Source organism: Pogona vitticeps, chromosome 4, assembly GCF_051106095.1.
Source record: "Pogona vitticeps strain Pit_001003342236 chromosome 4, PviZW2.1, whole genome shotgun sequence".
NCBI classification, from domain to species: domain Eukaryota; kingdom Metazoa; phylum Chordata; class Lepidosauria; order Squamata; family Agamidae; genus Pogona; species Pogona vitticeps.
The window spans coordinates 46,265,143-46,289,260 of NC_135786.1; the positions used below are offsets into that span (position 1 = coordinate 46,265,143).

General features: G+C 39.6%; 1 long non-coding RNA gene across 3 annotated transcripts in view; it reads right to left on the reverse strand.

Moving 5' to 3' along the window:
- Positions 1–17,363, reverse strand: part of LOC140706568 (uncharacterized) — a 121,260-nt gene extending 103,897 nt beyond the window's left edge. The window contains exons 1-4 of one of the 3 annotated variants that reach the window (XR_012086270.2): positions 15,220–17,363; positions 14,231–14,289; positions 4,578–4,644; positions 186–2,534 (exon numbers count right to left, since the gene is read on the reverse strand). This is a non-coding gene — a long non-coding RNA (uncharacterized LOC140706568). Of the gene's footprint in view, positions 1–185; positions 2,535–3,865; positions 3,954–4,577; positions 4,645–14,230; positions 14,290–15,219 lie in introns of those variants that run through there. The other 2 variants (XR_012086268.2, XR_012086269.2) reach the window with 2 other exon arrangements.
- Between the last annotated feature and the right edge of the window lie 6,755 nt (positions 17,364–24,118).

Here is a 24,118-nt window from a genome sequence, read left to right on the forward strand (position 1 = left end):
TTGTACCTCCTGTTCTCTTGACAGAAGCATTTATGTTCAAAATGATTGGCTGGAATTTGAACTAATTCTAAAGATATAAAATTGGTACAGATTGTCATGGGGCTCATGTTCATTCCCTCTCTCTCATTCTCTTTCTCTCTGGGCTCATTCACACAGTGATATTGTCTCTCGTTGTTCTAGATATGTTTTGTTTTTTGTTGTACAGACTTGAATAGACAATCCCAGAAGACTTGAATAAATAATCTCAGCATTTGTGTTCACACATGGTGAGGATATTTGTTGCTGGACATACTGGGATGTGCTGCACCGTCCTTGTACCACCTATCCACAAACATCTGGAATTGTTTCCTGATGTCTCACTCCCATTAGGGATTACTTCCTTTGCCTATCTTCTCTACCATCTTGCCACCTACTTCACTCTTCTTCCTTCCCTCCTTATTTAACATGTCCATGTGGATTACAGAATGACAGCTACTGACTAGCAGAGAAACTACAACAAGGATACATCATCAAATGACACCTCATCACAATGTGCATAAATAGGCAGACAACAATGAAATACCAGGTATCCATAATGTTGAGAGAGAGAGAGAGAGAGATTATGGGGTGCTTTTTAAAGGTACTTCGGAGGTGCATTCAAAGTGAACATACAGTTGGGAAGTGCTTTGAGGAAGATAGCATCTCACTTGTTTTGGACAAAGCTACTGAAAAGATCACAAGGTAGAAGTAACTCATTCAGTTTTGTGCCAGTTTTCTTGAAAAAGAGTAAACAACAGAACAATGATCTAATGTGAAACAGAGATAATAAATGAAAAAAGTGAAGTGCAGTTTAAAATGCCGCATAAGTTGTGTTTTACCTAAATGCTAATCGACAAATATACCACAAAATAAATGTGGAAACCTGTCTTAGCAAATGAGAATAACAATGTATTGTAAAATAGAAGCTTTTACAGAATATTGGAAAAGGAGAAAAAGATGAATGGCATTTTAAGCTGCTCATTTAATGATAAGCAAGTGGAAGAGAGAAAGGAGGATGCTATTTTTTCAATGAGGCTTTAGCCATGAATCTGTAAAAAGTATTTGTTGTGAAAAGGGGTAGAACTATATATTATTCTGTAACACCATCTATTGCCATTAAAATGACTTGCAGCCCTGGGCACCTGTAGCAGATCACTGGGGTACCCATAAGCTATACTTGTCCTTGATGGGAGGACCAGAACACTCCCACAGTGATAGCTCTAATACCAGATTGCTTTCATAGCGAAGTGTTTCACCAGTGATGAGCTGGTTTTTGGCAAAAAGAAAAGTAGTTCCAGTTTGGATAAAATATAAATCAGGATGAAATCACATGGAAAGTTATGAGAGACCACATACCTTGCTTTCATTGAATGGAGAGACAGCTTGAGACAGAGAATGGAACTAATGCCAGGTTAACATCCTTAGAGCAGTTGAAAGAAAAGTGTGGCACTAAAAGCCAACAATGGATTTTACATAAGGCTAGGTGAGAAAATGTTTTTCTGTTTTTTCCTTCAGAATGTTTAAAGCTAAGTAATGCCTTTTTGCTCCGTGTATTTTTACAATGTAAAACTTTAATACTTTGACAGATATACTTTCTGTCTTTTGCTGTTTTAATACGCTTTTTTTTTTAACGGGCTGTAAACTATTACATTTTTGGAATGTATTTAAAAGATTCTCATTGTTCTTTTATACTTTAAAGGAGTTTCTACTTTTAAGATACAATACATCCCTATATTTTAGGCTTAAGAGCTTGCTTACAACTTAAGTTCAATTTTTGTATGTTTGAACATTTGTACCTACAGTTTTGTTCATAGGTGTAAGGATGCTTTTTTTTAAAAGGAACATGCCTGTGACTTTTCAAAAGTTACATTTTTTAATACTTTTGGATTTTGTGGCATATTATGGAACCTAGAAGATGTAAATAAATTAAGCTTGTAGAAATTAACAAGCTTTGGCATTGCCTGGAATTATTGCAACAATGACAACACTCTAATGAGATACCCAGATGAAATTGGAAATGTTTGTCACTGATTGTCTGGTTTCATTCTGGGATTAACCCTTTATAGGGATAATGTCAGCTGTTCTTTGTCTGGGAGGTATGTGGATCTCTGTAGGATTCCTTAGAAAGTCAAGCATCCTTATTGGGTTCTTTGTGCTTCACATGATACTAGATTCCACACAAGATTTGCATCAGAACAAAGTAGAACAAATGTACAACATCATTTATTTATTTATATTTATTTATTTATTCAATTTTTACCCCGCCCCTCTAGACAACGTCTACTCGGGGTGGCTTACAAAAATTAAAACACATTAAAACAATGTAGAAAAACATCATCCAGAGTGGTGTAAGCATACATAGAAAGCAAGGCTCTTTGCCCTGCTTTCACCCTGTTGACTCATTTCACTCATTACTACCTTGCCTTGTGTGGATACTGGGAGGCAGTAACATTATCATGTGTGCAAGGAAAGTTGTACAAATGCTCAATGTAGATGAATTCCCTCAGTGCAGCCACCTAAAAGAGCATATAGGGAATAAATGGAGTTTGCTGAGGTCAATCAGAGTCTTATTGTTGCCTCAGCAAGCTATTATCTTCACTTCTACCATTTGTTTTTATTTAAATTTTACCATTTTAACCTACAAAATGGCAGATAAAATGTCAGTGATTTTTGGGACATCATAACCAACCAAACCATGACTGGGGGCTTCCTGAACTAACCTGTGTATGTTCCAGTTAATGTACAAATATTCCTGCTTTGGGGCATTTGGACCTTTTCCAAAACAAACGTGCACACACACACACACACACACACACACACACACACACACACACACACACACACACGCACACATGTACAGACACAACACACACTCACCTGGTATATATCTCTGTTCTCACTTAATAATGTCTGAAGGCCTTCTCCAGGGGTTAAATAAATTAGAGTAGGCATATTTGAATCAATGGAACATGTGGTAGAGTTGACTCTCTAAATCCCCAGACAGACAGACAGACAGACAAATAATTATTATTATGAGGCTCAGCCTGGCATGAAGATGAATATAGTGTCCTGCTCCCTACAGAGTTTCCAGTGCCAAAAACTTCACATTGCTTCCCTTTGAGCACTCTCAGCTTCTACTAAGTTTTATTTGCAAGGTTCATAAACACTGTCATTCTTAATAGTGCAGCTACATAAACACCAATTTGTTGTGCTCTAAATGTTAGTAGCTTCACATCGAAGTGATTCTGAACAGTAAATCTATTGTAGAACAACTATGCTTTCTTTCCTGTTGAAAGCTATTACTGCTGCTTTTAGACTGCGCTTACTTTAAATAAACTACAGCTGGAGGGGATTTTCCCTCTTTTGAATGATGAAATTCAAAGGGTGTTTTTCACCCCGTATTCCTTGCTAATGTTACTTTTTTGACTATGTCTGTGACTATCCAATTAGGCCTAATGATCAGTTACAACCACTAACACATTCAAGTGTTCATTTGTTCATCTACTTTCTTCCCTTTTACAAATGCAGACACATAAGTATTAAATTAGACTCTCTTCAGGTCTGCAGCTTTTAGTTCATCACTTTTGCAGGCTAAATGAAACTACTGTGCTCCTCTACTGCAGCTTTTCATCACAAGCAAGAGAGTCACATGTCCCTTGACTTTCAGAAGGCTGTTCAAGAACATGTTTTTCAGCCATTGGCTCCGAGAGAGTTCCATCATTCTGTACAAAGGACAGTGTAGGAGGTGCTATTGAGCAGACAACATGGGTTGCTAAGGGTGGCTTTGTACATCAAATGTATCTCAGAGTGTTATTGTATTGCAGTTTTTATTGCATTGCATCTCATATTCAGGCATTTTTACAATCTGAGTTTAATAAAGTCAAATCAACATGGAAATTGTCTGGGTTATCTGAGAGATTGAATCTGCACTCACTCTGCAGGGAAAATGTATTCACATGTCATTTGCAGTGGCATAAGAAGTCAAATTGCTTAAAATGTTTCAAAATGTGATCAATATCCCTTCTTTACTGATGTATGTGTGTGGGCCTCTTATGCACTCTATACCTCGGAAAGAGTGATGAACTAAAAGAGTAACAAAGCTTACACACAATCCTGTAAACCTGAAAAGGGGTTGGAGGGAGCAAAGCTTGAAAGTCATGAATTAAAAATAACCTAGGGCCAAGCTTGATGACACCGCTAACCTATCACTAAAAGCAGACCTCCCTTGAGAGAAAATACTGGCCAGAATCCTAAGTTTTTACATTGGCATAAATCTGAGCAGCAAAATATAGCAAGTTAAGATGTTAGCTGTTGCATGCCAATGGACGACAGCAAATACCTATGTTGATTTCTTAACTTGCAGCAATTTGCTGATAAAATATATGCTAAGTTATATCACCTAATATGACTATGAGGTGTCCCAGAGCCATTCTCCATGACTTTCATCCCAATCATCTCCAAATTTCTCCTGACCACCCTGCCCCTGGAAGGTGGCCACCCTGTAAAGTTTCCAAACCCAACAGAATCATCAGTGGAGGTGGAAGAAGAAAAGGACTTACCCAGAAGGTCCAGGGGATGAAGAACCTGCTGGAAAGGTCAAGGGAGGAGAATCAATATCCAAAGAATCTAGGAGGGAGAAGACAGATCCTAAGGTCATAATGGCAAGGGAGGAGGAGGAAGTAAGGAGGAGGAGAGAAAAGAAGGGGGGAAAGTGGAAACTGGCTCCAATTAGAGCTGCCTAAGGACAAGTGTGGTGTCGTGAATACAGTGATGGACCAGGACTCTAGAGAACAGGGTTCGAATACCCACTTCACCATGGAAACTCACTGGTAGAAGTGGAACCAGTAAAACCACTCCTTAAATATCTAACTTACCTTGAAAGCTCTATGAGGGTCACTGTAAGTCAGTTCTGACTTGACAGCACAGAACACATACACACAAAAGCCAAGCCATGAGATGCTATCAAAGTAGGCATCAGCAGCCACTCACAGAACCAGCCCCATGTATCTCATTCTCACTCAACTGTAGGTGGAGAAGGCAGAGACAGTCCACCTCTGGTAGTTGGAAACTGAGACAGAGGCTCAATCCAATGTATGGCCTGCCATTCCTATGACAAAGGACAGAGAGGGGATAATTCTGAGCTTCCAAAAACTTGCATGGGCGGGATAAAATATCCATTTCCCATCTTTGGACTTGTAGACTGGACAAATATGGATTGATAGGGGTGGACTATTGGAGGGAGAAAATAGTTATTTTGTTAGCACGTTCATTTAAACTGAAGTGTGAAGCAAACTTGGCTTCCCTCCTTAAATCTGGTCCTTGATGTACCTCTTTCCCCATGGAAGGCTGGGCAACACATATAGTCACAAATAGGATTGTTACCACCATGTGTTTGTTCTAACATGAGCTTGCCTCAATCTGCACGATGTGACCCACAGTTTCCATTAATTAAGTACACTTTTCCAATTAGGATTCAACAAAAATCAGATTATAAAGTTAATGTTATGAGCAAAAGGCAAGGCTGCTTCATTGGTGAAATGAGTTACATGTTCTAAACACTTTTAAAATATAGGTTTAAAAAAAGTTTTAGAAAAATCATGACAGGATGTTTTACAAGTATTTTGCCGTTTTCTTATCAGACCTAAGGGTTTTTAACTGACTTGTAGGATGATCAGTAGGATCATAATGACTTCACAAAATCAAGGATTATTAAATCTAGCTCTTTGCTAATGCAGGAATCCACAGCGAATGAATTCCTAAAAGATGACCACCCTCTGTTTAAAGATCTGAGTGGAAGAAAGTCCACCACCTTCCAAGATCATCCATTCCACTGCCAAACAACTCCTATTTTCAGGAAGTTTTCCTAATTTCAGTCAGAATCTCCTTTCTTGTAGTTTGAATCCATTGGTCCAGGTGACAAACCTTGAACAGCTCAAGAGGAGTTTGATTCACATCCCAGACCTTCAGATATTTGAAGACAGCTGTCATACCATCTCTTTGATATGTATTACATCACATCTCAGTCATCTCTTCTCCAGGCTAAACAAGCCTGGCTTCTATTAATTGGGTTTTCAAATTTTTACCATGTTGTTTTCCTTCCTCTGGACACTTTACAGTTTGACAATATCCTTCTTTAAATATTTTTCTCAGAAATGGACACATATGGCATATGAATTGCAGTTTACAGTAGTATTACTTCTTCCCTTAATCTGGACACTATACTTCTGTTGATGCACCCAGGACTGTATTAACATTTCCTCCATCGCCAGTTTGCAATATTGAGTTGTGTTTAACTTTTTGCATATTAAAGGCTCACTAGATCATTTTCATATGCACTGCTGTCACCCATGTTCTATCTGTATATCTGACTTTCCCCGATTAAATGTAGAACTTTATATTTAGCCTGATGAAAAACATTTTGTTTATTTTGGCCCAATTCTCCAATTTTTCAAAGTCATTTCAAATCTTGATTCTATCTTCTAAGATATTGGCTATCCTGATCACTTTGGTGCAATTCTTGGATTTGATGATCATCCACTCAACAGCTTCATCCAAATCACTCATAACAATGTTGAATAACACTATGCCACAACATAACTCTGTGGCAACCCTCTTATTATTTCTTATGAGAGTGATGAGGAACCATTAGTGAGCATACTTTGGAAATATCAGTCAGCTGCAGATCTGCCTAACAATAGCATTGTGTAGCCAATAATTTACCAATATTGCCACAAGAATGTAATGCAGGATTCTGTCAAAAGCTTAGCTGAAATCATTATACACTACCTCCACAGCATAACGCAACAATTACAGGCTGATCTATCATACTTCTAGCTCTATACTTATACTTTAAAAAAAAAAAAGATTATTCTGGCATGACTTTAAAAAAATGTCCTGGCTTTTAGTAGTTATCACATTGTTTTCTAAGCACTCACAGACAAACAGTTTACCAGTCAACTTAGAATGATGGAAATCCTTCTGAGTAACAATGCCAAACTGGCTGGTTGGTAGTTGCCCAGGTCCATTTTTTGCCCATTTTTCAAGACAGGGAAAATTTATTCAACTCAGGTTTTCAGGGACTTCACCTCTTCTTCAAGAATTCTCCAATTATAAGTAGAAGACCTGAGATTAAACCTGTATTTTTGAATACAGTTCCTTTTATGTCAAAGACCTGAATTTATTTGAAGTAACCATCACTTCTCTTTGGCCTGCAGCCCCCTCAATAAACCACTGATTCTATTTCTAACAGATTGAACATAGTTTTCCTTGTGCAAGAATATAGCGGCAAAGCATATGTTGAGTGGTTCTTTCATTTCTTCATCATCCATTTGCATTGTTCTGTTTTCCTCTTACTCAAAGCACCACTGAAAAGTCTCATTTTGTTATCTTACATGCTTTTTTCAGATCTGAACTCATTCCAATCTTGAGCGCTCCTAATCCTTTTTCCTATACAAAATGGCTTTTTGTTTGTACTTTTTCTTGTTGTTTGTCCTACCTTCCATTTCTTAAATATGCCCCTTTTAAATCTCAGCTCATCTGAAAAGGTCTTCATGCAGCCACTCCAATTTCTTTAGGTCTCCAACTTTTCTTCCTTGTTGGAATTCTTTGCAATTATGCCCTCAATAGCTTACCTTTAAGAAACCCAATCCATCATGAACACCCTTCTCTTTTCAGTATTTCTGACCACCAGATCACACTCAGTGTTTATTTAAGCTTGTTGAAATTAGCTTTCTTGAATTTCAGAGTTTATGGCTGACTGCCATTCTGCTGTCAAGTCACTTCTGACTTATATGACCGTATGAATGAGTGACCTCCAAAATGTCCTATTATTAACAGCCCTGCTTGGGTTTTGCAGACTCGAGTTCCTCTGGTGCTCCTTGATATCCATAAAAGGCAGACATGGAAATGCAGGAGACATCTTTGTATCATGCAAATTATTTGTCCATCATGCCTGTATTTTCTATTCTGGCTGGCTTTTGACTGGTGGCAGTTCTCCAACACATTAGGCACTGGTATCTTACATTATCATATACCTGATCCTTTTAACTGGAGATGCAAGCAACTGAATGTCAAACCTTCTGATTTGTAAGTATGTGCTCTGCTCCCTCAGTAAGCAATGGTTCCCCACCACCACTCTAAAACATAAAAAGGGCCATGCATAAGCTAACAACAGCAGACTGTAAATATGAAGGTCTCCAATTCAAAGCAACACCACCATTTCTGCAATGAAATCAAAAGTGCAGAAAGCTGCTAAGCCATTGAGAAAGACAATTTGCTGTCAAGAAGATTTCCAACTAGTCATAAATTCTTGGACCATATCCCAGAATGCTCTGGGTGGTCCACAGTGAATAGAGCACAATGGGGTATACATTTTGGCAGGTCTATCATCATTTTCATGGCTCCCACCAGTGATAAGATGGAAAACATACCAACGATTTGTGAGACTTTTCTTGAAAGCAAGCCATGGTGTAAACAAAGACAGGGAAATATTGTGCTAACATTATGCAGATGCCAATCTATTGCATGGTGAGTATCAACACCCGTAGCAAAACTGGCTCTTGAAATGTTTAAGCCCTTTACTATGTGTTTGGTGTAGCTTAAAAGTAGTATGACTGTTTTTGTTTCTGTCATGGAAGAGGGCATTATACATTTGCTTTTTATTTTCTGATTGCTCTAGTACTGTGTGGCGATGTTATGGGATGACACCAATTAAGGGTCTATAGTGTCAAACCAGCTAAAGCTGGTTTCCACGAAAATGCATTCCACGAAAATAACATGACCTAACCTCCATATTGAAAATCACTGGATGAAGCAGCGGATGAAGTGTCACACTATATCTTAGGAGACTTGGGTTTAAATCCCAGCTCAGCCATGGGAACCCACTGGCGGGTGGTAATGTTAAATTACTCCTTGAACATCTCAGATACACTGAAAACCTTCATAGAAATAACAGCAACAAACTTCCAGATTGTTCTTTTGGGTGTAATAGTCTTCCCATTAACAGAGGCCAATCTAATATCTGTGTTACAAGTGCTGGGTTTATAATTCTACTTAGGCCCTCAGATTGGCCTCTGAGCAAACCAACAAACCAACAAAGAAAGAATCAAAAAGCATTGACCAGGATCCAGAATCCTGCTGGAGTTTGTGAAATGCTTCTGTAATTTGCTAATTGCATTTAATTGACAAGGTACTGGGGGCATCTCATTTGTGCAATTGGACTTGTGACCAGGCAACATGACTGAGATGCTCCACAGCATCTTGTCAATTAGCCTCAGAAAGTTAAGTGTACAGTAGTAGGATTCTAGCCATGATTTTAATGGCACTGTAGGATTTCTTAAACTTGACATAGTTTAGGGCCTACACATGTCTCAATCCAGCTCTATACCATTCCATATTTATTTATTTACAACTAATTAAGCTACAGTTTTGGGGTTCAGATGATGGGATCTCCAAATAAAAATAAAATAGCAGATTTTTCATCTTTCTTTTTTTTCATAGTTAGAACAATACATTTGTGTAATGTCATTGTGGCTCTCAAACTTAATCTGACATTACTCTTTGAGTATTTTTCAAAAATCTTTCTGCTCATATATACGTATCTCTTTTAAACATCTCCAAAAGGACTGAAAATGGATCCAGCTCAAAATTTTCCTCCATGGAATAGCAAACATAAGAAAATTATGAGGGATACCCTGCAATCTGTGTAAAAAACAACAAAAAGAAAACAGCTACCAGGAAACTTTAACAGCAGGGAACAAAAGGAGATTTCAGGAAATATATGCCTTCCTTTGGCTCTTGCCCGAAGAACAATTCTCAGCCTCTATACAGAAGGCTCAGGATTCTATTTTTAGCGTCTCCTGTTGAAGATGAAATGGCAGGGGGTGGGAGCAGGTATGAAAAACCTCTGCCTGAGAATTTGAAGAACTGTTCCCATCGATTGGAGCAGATTAAAGATGGGTTAAATTATTAGATTTTTAGAAATCATTCATTTCTTTTACTTGTTAACAATGTTTCAAACATAATCTGTTGTCGAAATGATAATTCATTCTATGGCATGTACAACTCATTATTTTTCTGTTACTTTGCGTGCTACTTTCTTTGGAAAGGTAAAAGACAGGTTTGATTTTTAAATACCATAAGACTAGGGGGGAAATCCAAACTACCTCTAACAATGTCTTACCATGCCACTTAATAACTTTTGATGGTAACTGGAAAGCATTATGTATTACACCAATAAAGTTCTACTCAAGGACTCAACCACCACCTGAGCCTAAACTGTAATGGATTAATCCCCCTGAAATGTTCAGGCAACAGTGGACCAAGATTCTTGGGTAACTGATTCCCTTAAGGAACAAAAAGAAAAAAAGAAAGAAAAAGAGAAAGAAAGAAAGAAAATCAAGGACAAAAAAAAAGAAAGAAAGAAAGATGAGACGACTACTATAGTTGAACTCTGCCAGGATAAGGGGTAAAGTCCTTAGAGAAATGTGTGAGTAACCCCCACTGAACATAGTGGAAGATGACTGATGACTGAGTAGCTATTATGCTTGTAAGAGCACAAAAGTCAAAATCTGTATTTACTGTAAACTCCACAATCTCACATCCCTATATATAGATATCACACTTTAATTACAGTACTTTTGCAATGTTTAATTTATTTATTTTTTCATTGCCTTCATGGTAGTTACATTGTAATGTTTAATTTAATTTTTTTATTGGCTTCATGGTACTCACTCTGGAACTGCATCGGTTGGTTTATGACAATCATTATTCATATTGCTCAACTGAATGTATGGCTGTGTGATACTCATTTTAATAACAATATTTAGCAGACTATGACAGATGATTAATTTATTTAGCCTATTAAATAAGCAGAGTTTACATGCCTTCAGGTCAGCAAAACACATCATTACCTGCTTGCCTGTCTTCAATCTCCTCCATCTTAAAAACAGTTCTGAGGGGGGGCCCCATTGTCAAACATATACTGTACTGTACTTTCCAACAAATAGCTTTGGTAGCAGCAGTTTTAACAGTGGAATGCACTTATGTTGTCTTAACCAGGATTCTAGCACCCTCTATAGTTCTTCTCTTAATCAGCAATGCATTGTTTTTGATTTCTTATGTGTTCAACCTCAAAGAGGCAGACTGTAAAAACAGAGAAGCGAAGAAAGGATAACATTATGTATCTTCATGGCAGTGTAGGTTTATCCCCATCTGCAGTGCCATCTAGCATTTTACTACTTCAAAATTATGGAGCTCTAGGTATATGCTTTCTTTGGCTTCATAGATTAGATAACTAAGGTTGTGCTACATTTCCCTAGAAAGGCTTCAGAAACATGAATGAGCTTCATAGTACCCTTGAGGCATTTGTCCCTGTTACCACTACTCTGGTCATTACAAGGCATTTCTGACCACAGCCTATCTTTACTATAGTGATGCTACTTTCCTACCAGGGCAGCTTTAAGACATTGTTGATCTCCCAAGCACCAACAAAAAGAAGCTAATGTATTTGCGAAGGCTTTCACGGCCGGGATCTAATGGTTGTTGTGGGTTTTTCGGGCTCTTTGGCTGGACTGGGTCCTCTGAAGATGCCAGCCACAGAGACTGGCAAAACATCAAGAACAACCTTCAGAACATGGCCAAAGAGCCCGAAAAACCCACAACAACCAAAAAGAAGCTAAATTACAGCTTGCAGAGCTATAGCAACTTCAAAAACATCACATTAGTCAAACATAATTTATTTTATTCAAGATGCATTTCATGCAGTGTGGCCATACCTTATTATTATTTGGTGGCTGAACTGCTCATTATCAATTATTATTGGCTCATTTTCTAAATCTCTAGGCTCCTTTTTTTAGCAAAGGGGGTCTGCTTGGAAGCATGATGCCTTCCTTTACATGTTAGTGCTCTCTTCTTAGCTCTAGTATTACTTTCTAGAATGAGCATCAGCTATTAGATAGATGGATGCAGAAGAGAATTAAGTATTCTTCACTTGTAACAGTATAAGAGCACTTCCCTTAGTGAATGTCTGTGTGGCTCTAACAGGAGGGTGTATACTAAATTGTGGAAATGGGAGGCAGGTAAGCCAATTCCCTGTCACTTTTTCTACTTGATCCCTAAAGATGAAATACCTATGCCATTGGCCTCATCTCTATCATTCCTCTGAGACAGACACAGCTACTGGGAACCTCAAATGGAAATAGGGGAGAAAAAGCTTGTGTTTAATAGGAACTCAGGCTTTGAACTCCGGACTTGGTACCAAAGACTTGGATTTGGGACTTGGATTCAAAGACTTGCCAAAAACCCTTTGGGAAAGGAACTTCTCTGTGTTAACAGAGAGGTTGTTCAGGCTGGGTGGGAGTGCATGGAAAAGGAATGAAGATGCAGATGGGGAGCAGACAAAGAAGGTTGAAGCATCTGCCTTTCCAGTTGTCTGTCCGTATGCCAAACTCTCCTGCGGCTGTTATGTGGTTAAATACTACTAGGCTGTTCTGTGATTTAACACTATATTCTATTCAGTAGATCCTAGTTAACCCATTGATCGGTGGCCTACCCTAGAGACAGTCAATTAATGGAAGACAAGCATTCTTCAATTACTGTGGTTCCTCCTAATGGGCCAACTAACCCTGCTGCATTGGCTATTCAAGTTAATTTTATGAATTGTTTTCCAATCAGCAGAGGTTAAAAACATGAAAGCAGATGCTAGAACCTTCCCAATGTCATTAATACTTAAAGTATCCCCCTGTGTTCCTCCTGTTGGCCATATTATTGGCACCTTATCTTGCTTCCTGATGGAAAATAAGTTTTGCTTCCCTAACTTCTGGAAATAAGTCTCAATTGCTCATGTATTAGGACAGTCATTAAACATCATTTACTTTGTAAGGAAGTTCCAGTTCAAGCTGCACCTCACATAGTTTGGCCCTCTCTTATTATCATTTATTATTGTATTTATTATCATCATTTATTTACCTTACAAACCTTCTAGGATTTGGTTCTCCAACCTTTTCCTTAACCATAATAATGTGTCCTCAAATTTATTCAACTTATAACCCTCCCAGGTTTTTCAATCATTATCATTATTATAATCATAGAAATGCAAAGCTAGAAGGGAACCTATGGATAATCAAGTCCAGACTCTGTCAAGGGGGCACAGTGAGGAACTGAATTCCAGACCTTTGGTTCTGCAACCAGATACTTAAACCACTGAGCTACCCAGGAGTTCTAGATACCAAGCATTCAGAAGTGGTTTCTCAGTCCCTCTTTTCGGTGGCACTCTGAAATTGTACAACTTGCTCAAGGCTGCAGAAGACATTTCAGGTGATCACAACGGGCCCTTCTCTCTGGAATCACAGTGGAGATTCAAACTCTCAGCCCTTGACAGTCCAATCCACTAAGCAACAACACTGCCATTGTGCAGCTAGCCTTCTTACCTACTTACCATCTAAAACTAGACATAGAAGGAAGTGTGAGTATTATGTATACTTTTAATTTTATAGTGAATCCATTCATTTTAAACTTTTGTTTTTGATTCTATGTATCTGTACAGAAAATTTGCATACACACAAGGGACAGGATCTGTACAACTGGAATCCTACTGAGCTTCTGCTGAGCTGAAAGGCCTGACAATGTAATAATACAGGATCTCACCATTTGTCACTGCACAAGTTGAAGGCAGGTTTTCATGGTGGAGATAATCATGTGAACAAAGGAAACAGCTATATTAGTAGCATAGTGATTAAAAGCATAAATTGACCATTGTCTCGTTGTATCCTTATTGTTTATGACAATACTAGTAGCAGAGGATGAGGGCAATGACAGTGGTGTCAGGCAGTTTTATTGGCCTTAAGCTGCAGACCATGCGGAAAAAGATACCACTCTATTTGTGTGATGGTAGCATGTCCGTTTGCTTTATTTCACCTACAGCAGGTAGCATATTGTTGATACTATGATACATCCTAAACAATTACAGTAGTTAGTGAAAAATTGCTGAACCAGTGCAGATTGCAGCGACCTTGGAAATATACATTTTGGAGTACAGCTCCCAGTGCCTGGGGGATTCTGGCAGTTGTAGTTCAAAAAATCTTTCAAAGCTCTGGGTCTGGTGTGGGGACACAGGAAGACACACATTTTACTCTCAATGTGACCAGAAGCCATATTTTTTTTCCTTATTTTTCATTTTCACCAATATATTAGGTGGAATTTTAGAAAGTCTTACCTATTAAGGAAAGCCCCTACAGTCACAATTAATCGGGAAGTACATTCCAAAGCAAGAGCCTGAAAGGAGGAGAACAGTATAAAATTAATCTCATCAGGTCTGTGGTGTTGTGTTCATGGGGAGGGAGGGAGAAAGAAAAGGAAAAGGAAAAGAAAGCAAGCAAGCATTTACAGCTAATGCTATTTCTTTCTTTCTGGAAGAAAGTCATAATGCATACACTAGCAGCTGTAATGGTAACATTCAAATGATAGCAACATCTGCCACAAGGGGGAAATATTGCACCATGTAATCCTCAGTCTAAAATTATTCTAGACACCAGATAGCTGGAAAGAGAAACTGTTCTGAAAATAAAACATAGATAGTAAAACGCTTCCTATTTTGGTTTGCTGACCCCAGATTGAGCCTTCTTGTGATGTTTTTGCTCATTGTTTATGACAATATTGGAACAGAGGATGATTTTGTTGAATTGAATAGCAATACGTATTCAGGACTACATAGGCTGACATTTCCTGATTTTCAGTAAAAAGAAATGCAAGAGGGGTAGTATTAATAGCTGTGATGGAAACACAGTTTTTGTACCAGTATTTACCTTATTGAACAGGTAGCTGTTTTCACTCAATATCTAAAAGCGACATTTGGCTTTAATTGGTACCAATTATTCTATCGTAATATCTGTTCAACTACACTATTTTAAGACTGGATCCAAAGACATCACAGAGGATCAGCTTTGCCCCATTTACATGGCTCCAAAAAACACACATACATGTTTCATTGCAAGCAGGCAAGATGTGGAAAATTTACTTTTCAAAAGAGCTCTGAGAATGTGTGCCTGGTTGGGGATTGTGGGAGTTGTAGTCCCAAGTGTAACTTTTCAAGCTCTGCATGTGGGACAACCTAACACAAACACATTTTATGAACCAGAATGTGACCACAGGTCTATCTTTTTCTTTCTACGTCTAGTGTTTATCTCCCTTTCGCAAGTTATTTACCTTTCTTTTACGATGGTGAGCATGCTGGATGTGTCTTTGGGACGCATCCAAAATCTCTGTAGTCCAAAATCTCTGGAGGGCACCAGACCAGGAAAGTCTGTCCTTTGGAAGAGGTGCAAGTCATGGATATCACCTGGAATTTTCAGTAAATTAACTAGCTGATAATGTGCCTGGCTGTCTCTCTCTTAAATATAGACCAGCTGTGGCTCCCTCTGCAAGATACTTACTCAGCTGCAGCATATGGTCTTGACATTATAGCACCACAGGTACCTATCTTTTTTACTTCTATGTTTAGGCCAACATTGCAATACCCCACCCACCTACATCTCTGTGTTGTAACTTATTGTGCTTAAGGATAAGTGCAAGTAAAAGCCCACATTTGTAGTGATGCCAGTGGCAGCTTCCCTCCTGTGTTTAATAGTAGCATCCAGGAAGAAGGGCAGTCATTGGAACAGTTCTATGAATGGGAAATTTGGAGTTAAAAACAGAACTTGAGATAGTTACTCCTTGGAAGCAATTGCATATGCTAGCTGCAGTGTTCTAGGAGTTGTGATCCAAGAGTACTAACTTTCCCCAGCTCATAAAGAAACCTTCCATGTACTACAATCCCAATAAAAATTGAATACAGGATACCTCCCAAGATCTGTGTGCCTTTAACAAACACAACTGCAAGTGACTCATGTTACTATGGCATTGTGTTCAGTCCTAAGAATTGTATGTCATACAGTTTGAGAACACTGAAAAGACAGCAGTTAAAGGCAAGAATGCGGCTGGATATGAAATGTTGTAACAGGGACTGTGTCTGCTCAGGGTTCCTTCCTGTCAGCCACACCCTTTCCCAGGATACTTAGTTCTCACCCCACTCCCCTTCATACACATCCCCTAGAGTTCGTCCCCTAAGAGACAATTTCTAGACAAATGCAGGTTAATTGAACTGATGCCTAAATTCTAATGGGAATGGGGGAAGCTGAGCAATTTTGTGAAGTAGACAATAATAACGTGCCAAAGAAATAACTGTAAGTGAACAGGTTGTACAAGGGAAAATATGGAAGTTGAGTGATTTTCCCTAAACAGTAGATCTTTAAGTGAGATCCACTGGCTCCTAATTCTTATGACAGCCATCCAAAAATATATGTGGAAAGTTTACAAAAGGGAGGAGAAAATTACGGTCAGACATAGCATCGTGCCAAGGTAATATAAAGAGGAGGAAGGGGACTAACTGCTCATCAATTGCATAACCACTTTAAACCACATACTATTCATTATGACAGCTGTAAGTGCATGTTTACACACAGATATGTTCAGCTGAGGGACAAGCACTTTGTGGAAATAATAAGCTGATACGGTAGAAGGCAAAAGACCCTTTTTGCTGGGTGGGAAGAGAACACTAAAATAAGGCAGAAATTTGATATTGCTGTTAACATCTCAAACCATCTTCCAAAGTATATCTTGATTTATAGTAATTTTTGTTAGTCTTATTGATTCTTTCTGGGTTTAGTTTCCTTGTCCCAGCCCTCAACTCAGTGCTAGGCTACCAATAAACACATAGCAGTCATGACAGGCATTATTTTTTCCTGTTCCCATGCAAAACTGTTCTTCCCTGTTCACTAATACTGTAGATAACATTTAGAACCATTTCTAAGTACTGTAATCACATATTATCTGTAGCATTCATGCTTCATACATTCGCATCAAAATCCGCGGTTTGTTAATGGCAAGATACTTGTCAATATGCTAGGCTTTACAACTGGATAGAAATTGCCAATTTAAAGAAATAATATTTAAAATTTATAGAGTGGCAAACAACCCATTCATTGAAAATTAAGGTTAAATTAACAGCCAGCATCTATCTCTGGGTAGTAACTGCCCATTTTTGCCAGCTGCAGTATACTGGTGATGTATGGAATACCAAAGTAATAAATCTAGTATATGCCTTTGTGTGACACCCATAAATGGGCGGAATAAATCGCAATCAGCAATCTGCACATCAAGTATGAAGAAGCTAAGTGATGTGCTAAATTATGAAGCTTATGCTTTAATGGTTTTTATTGCTGTTTTGTTGTGCTCCTGTTTATTACAGTTAAGTATTTTGGACAGTGAAGCATTGGAGAGCAGTCAATGAAGCCAACCAGGTTAATGGGGGATCTGACACCTTCCAAATATACTAATGAATTATTAAGAAACCATGACCACTTGAGTTAATCTCTGTCTTTCCTAGTCACTAGTTGCCCTTCTTTTCTTCTTGACTTCATATGGAAAAACCTTTGGCTGAAATTCTGTTGTGAAATTATACAAACAATGTAACTTTGGGAAGCAAAGTGGCAAAAAAGAGAAGAAATCATCATAAACATCTGTTGCATACTGGGTCACACAACTTGACATGTCTACAGAGGCTTCTTAACTTACGACATTTTACTTCCCGAAGTTACATGATTTATGTAACTGTGCAGCAGGGTTTCAGCCTCTGCCTCTTAGTAGCTTTGGCACTGGTCTTCTTGGGCAAAATATGACTAAATCTGACTTCTCTGGTCATTCTGCCAGGAGATACTTTTTTCCCCTTCATTGGGTCCCTATTATGAATCCTATTGTTCTCCAAGTATTCTTCTCAAAAAGTTTTGCTTTATATATTACATATATAATATATAATTATATATATTATCTGTTATATCCTAATTTGGGTAGGTGGGGCAGACATTGGATATTCTCCAAAGATTCTAAGTGTATTCAGCCTAGAGCTTGAAAAAGATTTTTTTTAAAAAAAGGATTTAACTTCAAGACTCTTCCCAGCCAGCCTGGGCTCTTCTGGGGTCTGATTAAGCCTGAATACAATTACCAGAAACCATGAGAAAGTAAGACTTGTGGTAGTCATCACAGGATGCTTGAAGGTATGTTCAAAATTTGGCAAAGTTACTCTTCTAAGATTTGGTTCAGCAGAACAAAGATATGGACGTAGAGTGGAGAAAGGAGCCAGCACTCGGCTAAAGAATTATAGCAGAAAAATAGGAAAGAAAGGCAAGGAAGAAAGGCAGATCAGAGAACAGAAGAAAGGGATTTCTGCTCTCAGAATTCCTAAACAGTGTGTGTGTGTGTGTGTGTGTGTGTGTGTGTGTGTGTGTGTGTGTGTGTGTGTGTGTGTGTGTGTGTGTGTGTGTGTGTGTGTGTGTGTGTGTGTGTGTGTGTGTGTGTGTGTGTGTGTGTGTGTGTGAGAGAGAGAGAGAGAGAGAGAAAGAGAGAAATCAAGATTTAATATAAAAAGTCCTTTGTGAGAGTATCTCTGGTTCATTTTTGTTTTGTTTCCTTTGAAGTGCTAGTTTAGTGCTAACAAAGTTTCCTTACCCTCAGTGCAACATGAAACACCCCTTGCACACATCTGTTGCATGACTTTGAAAAGAGTGGCATTATTGATTCTGTCCCTGTTCTTTTCTTCTGAGACAAGTCCTGTATCACCTGGATGGTGGGAAACATATCAATAATTTCAGTGACCAATCAGGTATAATTCAGAGAGACAATGCCCCACCAGACAGAGGCAAGAAAGTATCCTGGCTAGTGACTGTTAATGAAATGGCAGTTTGCCCTTTCCCTGACGTACTAAAATGACACTTTAAAGACTAACACATGTATTATCGCATGTGGTATCATGAACAATAGACTACTTCATCTTCTGCATGAAGTGTTATGCAGCATATTGAGAGAGAGAATCTATATAGATCTATATCTATATCTGAGTCTATGTGCAACAGTAGTTGAAGTGGGAAGAGCAGTCCCGCCAACCTCGTGCATGGTATTGAGCCTCCTGTTTGTTGGCATTTAAGGTATTGGAGGCAGTGGTAGAGGACTATCAACTTCTGGATTTAATCCTTTGAAACTCAAAATGATGTTCTGAGTACACTTCTCAGAGCCTCACTTCTTTGTAAGGAAATAAGAAAGTTTGCATTTATCAGAAAAATACTCGTGGGACAGGAAAGGTGATAGGCATCCTAGTTCTAGCTAAGTTGGAGATATCAGGAGCCAGCCATGGCTACCCTTTTTATCTCTAGAGAACAAAGACAAAATGTCTCCTCCTTGGAGGTGTGAGGAGAAAGGAAGTGATATCAGTAATCACAGGAAAAGCAATCCAATGTCAAGTGAAGGTCAATACAGCAGAGCATGTAAAGAACTTCAGGAAACTTGCACAGGTCTTCTCTCTAATCTCCGCCAATGAAAAGCATGCTTCTTCTTAAATGTAAGCTATGTTGCACGCAGTTCCTACCAACATAACGTGCCACTGGTCTCTGTCAGTTTTGCTGCAACAGATTACTCCTTTCAAACCCTGACTTGCTAGTTTTCTCTAGGTAGGGATTTCTTTTTTTCTTTTTCTAAAGAAAAGCATTCCGTTATATTTGATTTCAGCTTGAGCATTTAGGGCAAATGTACAGTGTTATATTCATGAGCTTTCATCAAAAATATTACTCTTTGAACGACAGTACAAGAATTTATTTTTTGGAATAACCCCATGCTAGCTGAGTGATTCTGGGAAATAGCATCTAAAAGGTATCATTTTCAAGTTCTGGCTTTCATAAGCTACAAACCTTTACACTTGCGATATGATTTAATTTCATGGGGTATACTGTAGTTTTCAAACTGTTCTTATTAAGCTGTGAGTATCAGGGATGGGAACTCAAGTTGAGCGACTTGCTGTCAAGTCGGACTTACGTCACATTAGTGACTTGACTCAGACTTGACTCTTTTTTTGTTTTAATGACTCAGACTTGACTCAGGACTTGGAACCCACCTATCACTTCCCTTTTTCCTGGGGGGGGGGGACTTGTTTTCAATGGGAGCTCAGACTTGGGGCTTGGGGCTCAGGATTTGGTATCAAAGACTCAGACTCGGGACTCAGACCCAAAGACTATACTCATCCCTGGTGAGTATAGATTATACAGCAAGGATTTTTTAAAAAAATCTTGAACATGTGAATTATGAACAGACTAATCCAGCTCATGTTGTAGCATTTGCTTTGAGTTCTACGCCATGATCTTTGACAGTTACAGAGACTAGTGACATAATCTTGCAGGTTGATGCGTATTTGTTTTACTCCCAAGTTGTCCATCCCAGTGTATTCTCTCTTGTCTTCCCTTCAGAAATGAATGTCACTGACTGTACTTGGATCAAGCAGCTGGAAGAATGCGTAGGAAGGAGTGAAGCACATTGTAACATAGGTCACTTAGAACAGAGCCATCTAAAATAACTGGATGCTCTGGAGCTTTCTTCCATATCCTCTTTCATTCCACCCACATAAAACAGGTGGCTGACATCTCTTCTCCTGTATGTAGCAGAAACATTTGGATGAGTTTTGAAACACTCATAGGAATTTTCAGCATAATTTCTTTCCGTGCCATTCTCTCTTGGGCCCATCTCTCAAGAAAATCCATCTGTGTCCTTCAAGAATGTTGCTTCCCATGCTGTACTCAAGCACACAAGAGGTCCAGTCTTGCAGACAAGATTAGAACGGCCACAGATTGAAGTGTATGAGTGCATGCAGATGATCTGGTAATAATACTTGAAAATCCTCATGGAAATTTGGAGGAACTATTGAGAATAATAGACGATTATGGACAAGTGGCAGGCCTTAAAATAAATTATCAAAAAAAGTATGACTAAAAACATAAAGAAAGAAGATGTGGAAAAATTGGTGATGGAAACCAATTTTGAAGTAGTACAGAAAATCAAATCCCTAGGAGTTACCATCACAAAAAAACCAAGCAACTTAATGAAAGAGAATTATCTGAGAATACAGAAGGAAATCCGGAAAGATTTGGAAGAATGGAGTAAGTTGCAATTATCTTTGATGGGTCACCTTTTTTGAAGATGGGGACTAGGATAGAGGTGAGCCAGTCTTCCGGAATAGACCCATGTTCGTCAATTAGAGTAAACAGATTTGCCAGGGGGTCAGCCCACCATTGGGCGTTGTTAATTAAGAGGTCATTGGAGATTCCATCAGGGCCGGGAGACTTTCCGTGTTTCAGGGAATGAATGAGCTTTAGGATCTCGTCACTAGAGACCGGGGGCCAGAGGGGGAGCTCAGAAGGAATATTCTTTAGGCTCGGGGCTGGATCCTGGGAGGAAAACATTTTCGAGTAGTAAGTTGACCAGTCAGAGGGGGAGATCAGCAGGGAGCTTTTATAGGGGTCTTCCGTGATGGAGTGTGCTATCAGTGACCAGAAAAGTTTACTGTTCTTTGTAGTAATGGCCTCTAAGAGCTGACTCCATTTCCGCAAAGCGAAATTGTGCTTCTTAATGTCGGTAAGTCTGCGCCATATAATTCTCATTCTACCCTAAATGGCCTTGATCTCTGGGGAATTGTTGGCTTGAGATAGAGAAAATAGGTGGTGAATAAAGCGTTTAGTGGCCCAACATTCGGCATCGAACCAGGTGTGATATACGACTTTATTTTTTGATTTAGCTACAGAGCCAAGTAATTCTGCCAGGGAGTGGGTAATCTTCTGGTAGGATGAAGCAGCTAGAGGTGGTGATGTGGTAGACCGAATTGTATTTCTTAAGAGAATCATGTCAGGGCTGAGAGACCATTGGACAAAAGCAGAACTAATCTTAGGGGACCATTTGGGCCAAAGCTTGGGGTGATGGGACTGGCTGTTGTTGAGTTCCTGGGGGGAGGAGATCGAAATTTTAATTGATAGTGGGAAGTGGTCACTGTCAATGCGGGCGCCAATGGAGAAGTTGCTGCAGCTGGTCAATAGTTCAGGTGAAACCAAAATGTAGTCCAACACACTGGCACCAAGGGGGGAGAGGAAGGTAAAATTATCAGCGTGGGGATACTCGGGGGAGCCATTAATGATGTGAAGATTGTAAGTAGAGCAAAGGTTTGCTAAGTGGCGGGCATTCTCATTAAAGGAACTGTCTTTGGATCTTCTATCCAAGCGGAGCCAGGCTGGGGACATTTCGTCGAGTTCCCATTTAAGGAATTTGGCCAGTTCGTTATTATTAAGGCCTAATCTTGAGTTAAGGTCTCCGGCTATTACTATATAGGTTGATGGATAGGAGAGCGACACAGAGTCTAACAGCGACGTCAGTTCCTTCCAACTGATTGAAGCTGCCGGTTCTCTAGGGGGGATGTAAACATTAACCAAGAGAATGGGTAGTTCGCCACCTAGAAGGATAAAGGGTTGGATGTAACAAGATTCAAAAGTAAAGGGAGTAACAGAAAAACGTGGGGAGGGTTGGATAAAACAGCAGAGGCCAGCACAGTGACGGCCCATTTTGTGAGATTTGAAAGCTGGCACATAATAAGAGTTTAAACCGGGGATGTGAGGCCCTCTCGGTGTCCAGGTTTCTTGTAGACAGATGATGTCAAATTGTGTCAAAAAGTTGATGAAGTCTGGGTCCGATGACTTATTGCCCCAGCCGGCGATGTTCCATGACAAAATTTTCACCTTGGACGTGGAGATCGGAACAGGAGTGGGGGCTGATAGTCATTCAGGATGGTTGATTGGATCCAAACTCTCTGTGGTGTCTTGAAAGACACAACCGTTTGAAGGCCTGGATTGAACTGGAGGCTCTGGTTCCGAATAAATGTTAGAAAGAGTATTTAAACCAACCTGATTACCAGTGCCAGAGATTGTTCTGTTGGGTGGGGGAGGTAAAGAGGAGTTTTGTTTGGGAGCAGTGTAATCATAGATCAGCGGGGGGACAGACTGAGCCTGGGCATCTACAAGGGTGAATGTTCCCCCCCCCCCGTGGATCTTTGTTTATGATGCAGGTAGGAGAGAGTGCCAGAGGGGGGACCGTAGCTGCTGTTGAGTGCGGGTGTTTCATAGGCGTCAGCTTCACAGGGTACTGGGGTCCAGGGGTGGAAGGGTCTTTGTCCTGTATCTCCGGTCCATCACAGACTGGGCCTTTCTTTTCTGCGGCGACAGAGGGAGAAGTTGGACGAGGAGATGGTATGTCCCTGCTGTTCGCCTCTACCTTGTCAGATAGACTGGTGGTTTGACAAAAATGAGTAGTTTGTCTAGTAAGAAATGGTTGATGAGAAGGGGTTGATCTTAAATAATGTACGGAGGTGAATTTAGTATCACGACGTTCAATGGTCGACTGCCGTCTATCGGACGAATCTGATAGATGTGAAGAGGTATTGACTCCATCTTTCTTAGGCTTCATCCTAAAATGCAGGTGTCCACTCACCTGCTTAAAGACTCTCTGGGCCCCAATATCGTAAGCGAGCAGTTTGTTTTTCTTTCTTAAGATTCTGCTACTCAGGTCCTGAGTTTTCGTTGTAAGAAAGAGCCGTTTGTACCCTTTGGCTGTTGGCAGGTAGTAGAAGCACTCTAGATCCAGTACCTCTGTATTATAGTCCAAAAGTAGGGATAGCGATTTAGCAATTCTGAGTTTGTTAGACCATTGTCGAGCATCACTGGCTGGGAACGTCAAGAGCACATCTCTGGGGGACCAGATCAACTGAATTTTTTTGTTGTTAGCTTTGTTGTCATCCTCCTTCGGGGCAGCTGTCAATTTAACGTTAGAAGGTACAGAGAGGCCCGCAAGAGTGGTTTGGTTACATAAATTGGCAGTCGGGAGTGTGCTCTTCAATAGATCGCCACCGGAGGGACATGTTCTCTGACTTCCGGCCTTTTCCTCCCTGTATGTTTGAATTGAGGCAATTTGTTTTTCAATTAAACATAGTCTTTCCAATAATACCAAAAAGGCGCGGGCTGCAATCAAGCAAGAGTCGCCAATCTTTTGCTCCAGAGACTGGGGAATTTCCGCGGAGGGGCTTAGCGGCAATGATGGAGTATCCGACGCTGCCAGATATTCACGCAAAAAAGATACAAAATGGTCGCTCCGCCCGCTCTTCGCGTTTGGAGATTGGCCAGAACTCTTCTCCTCAGAGACCGGAGAGTTATTT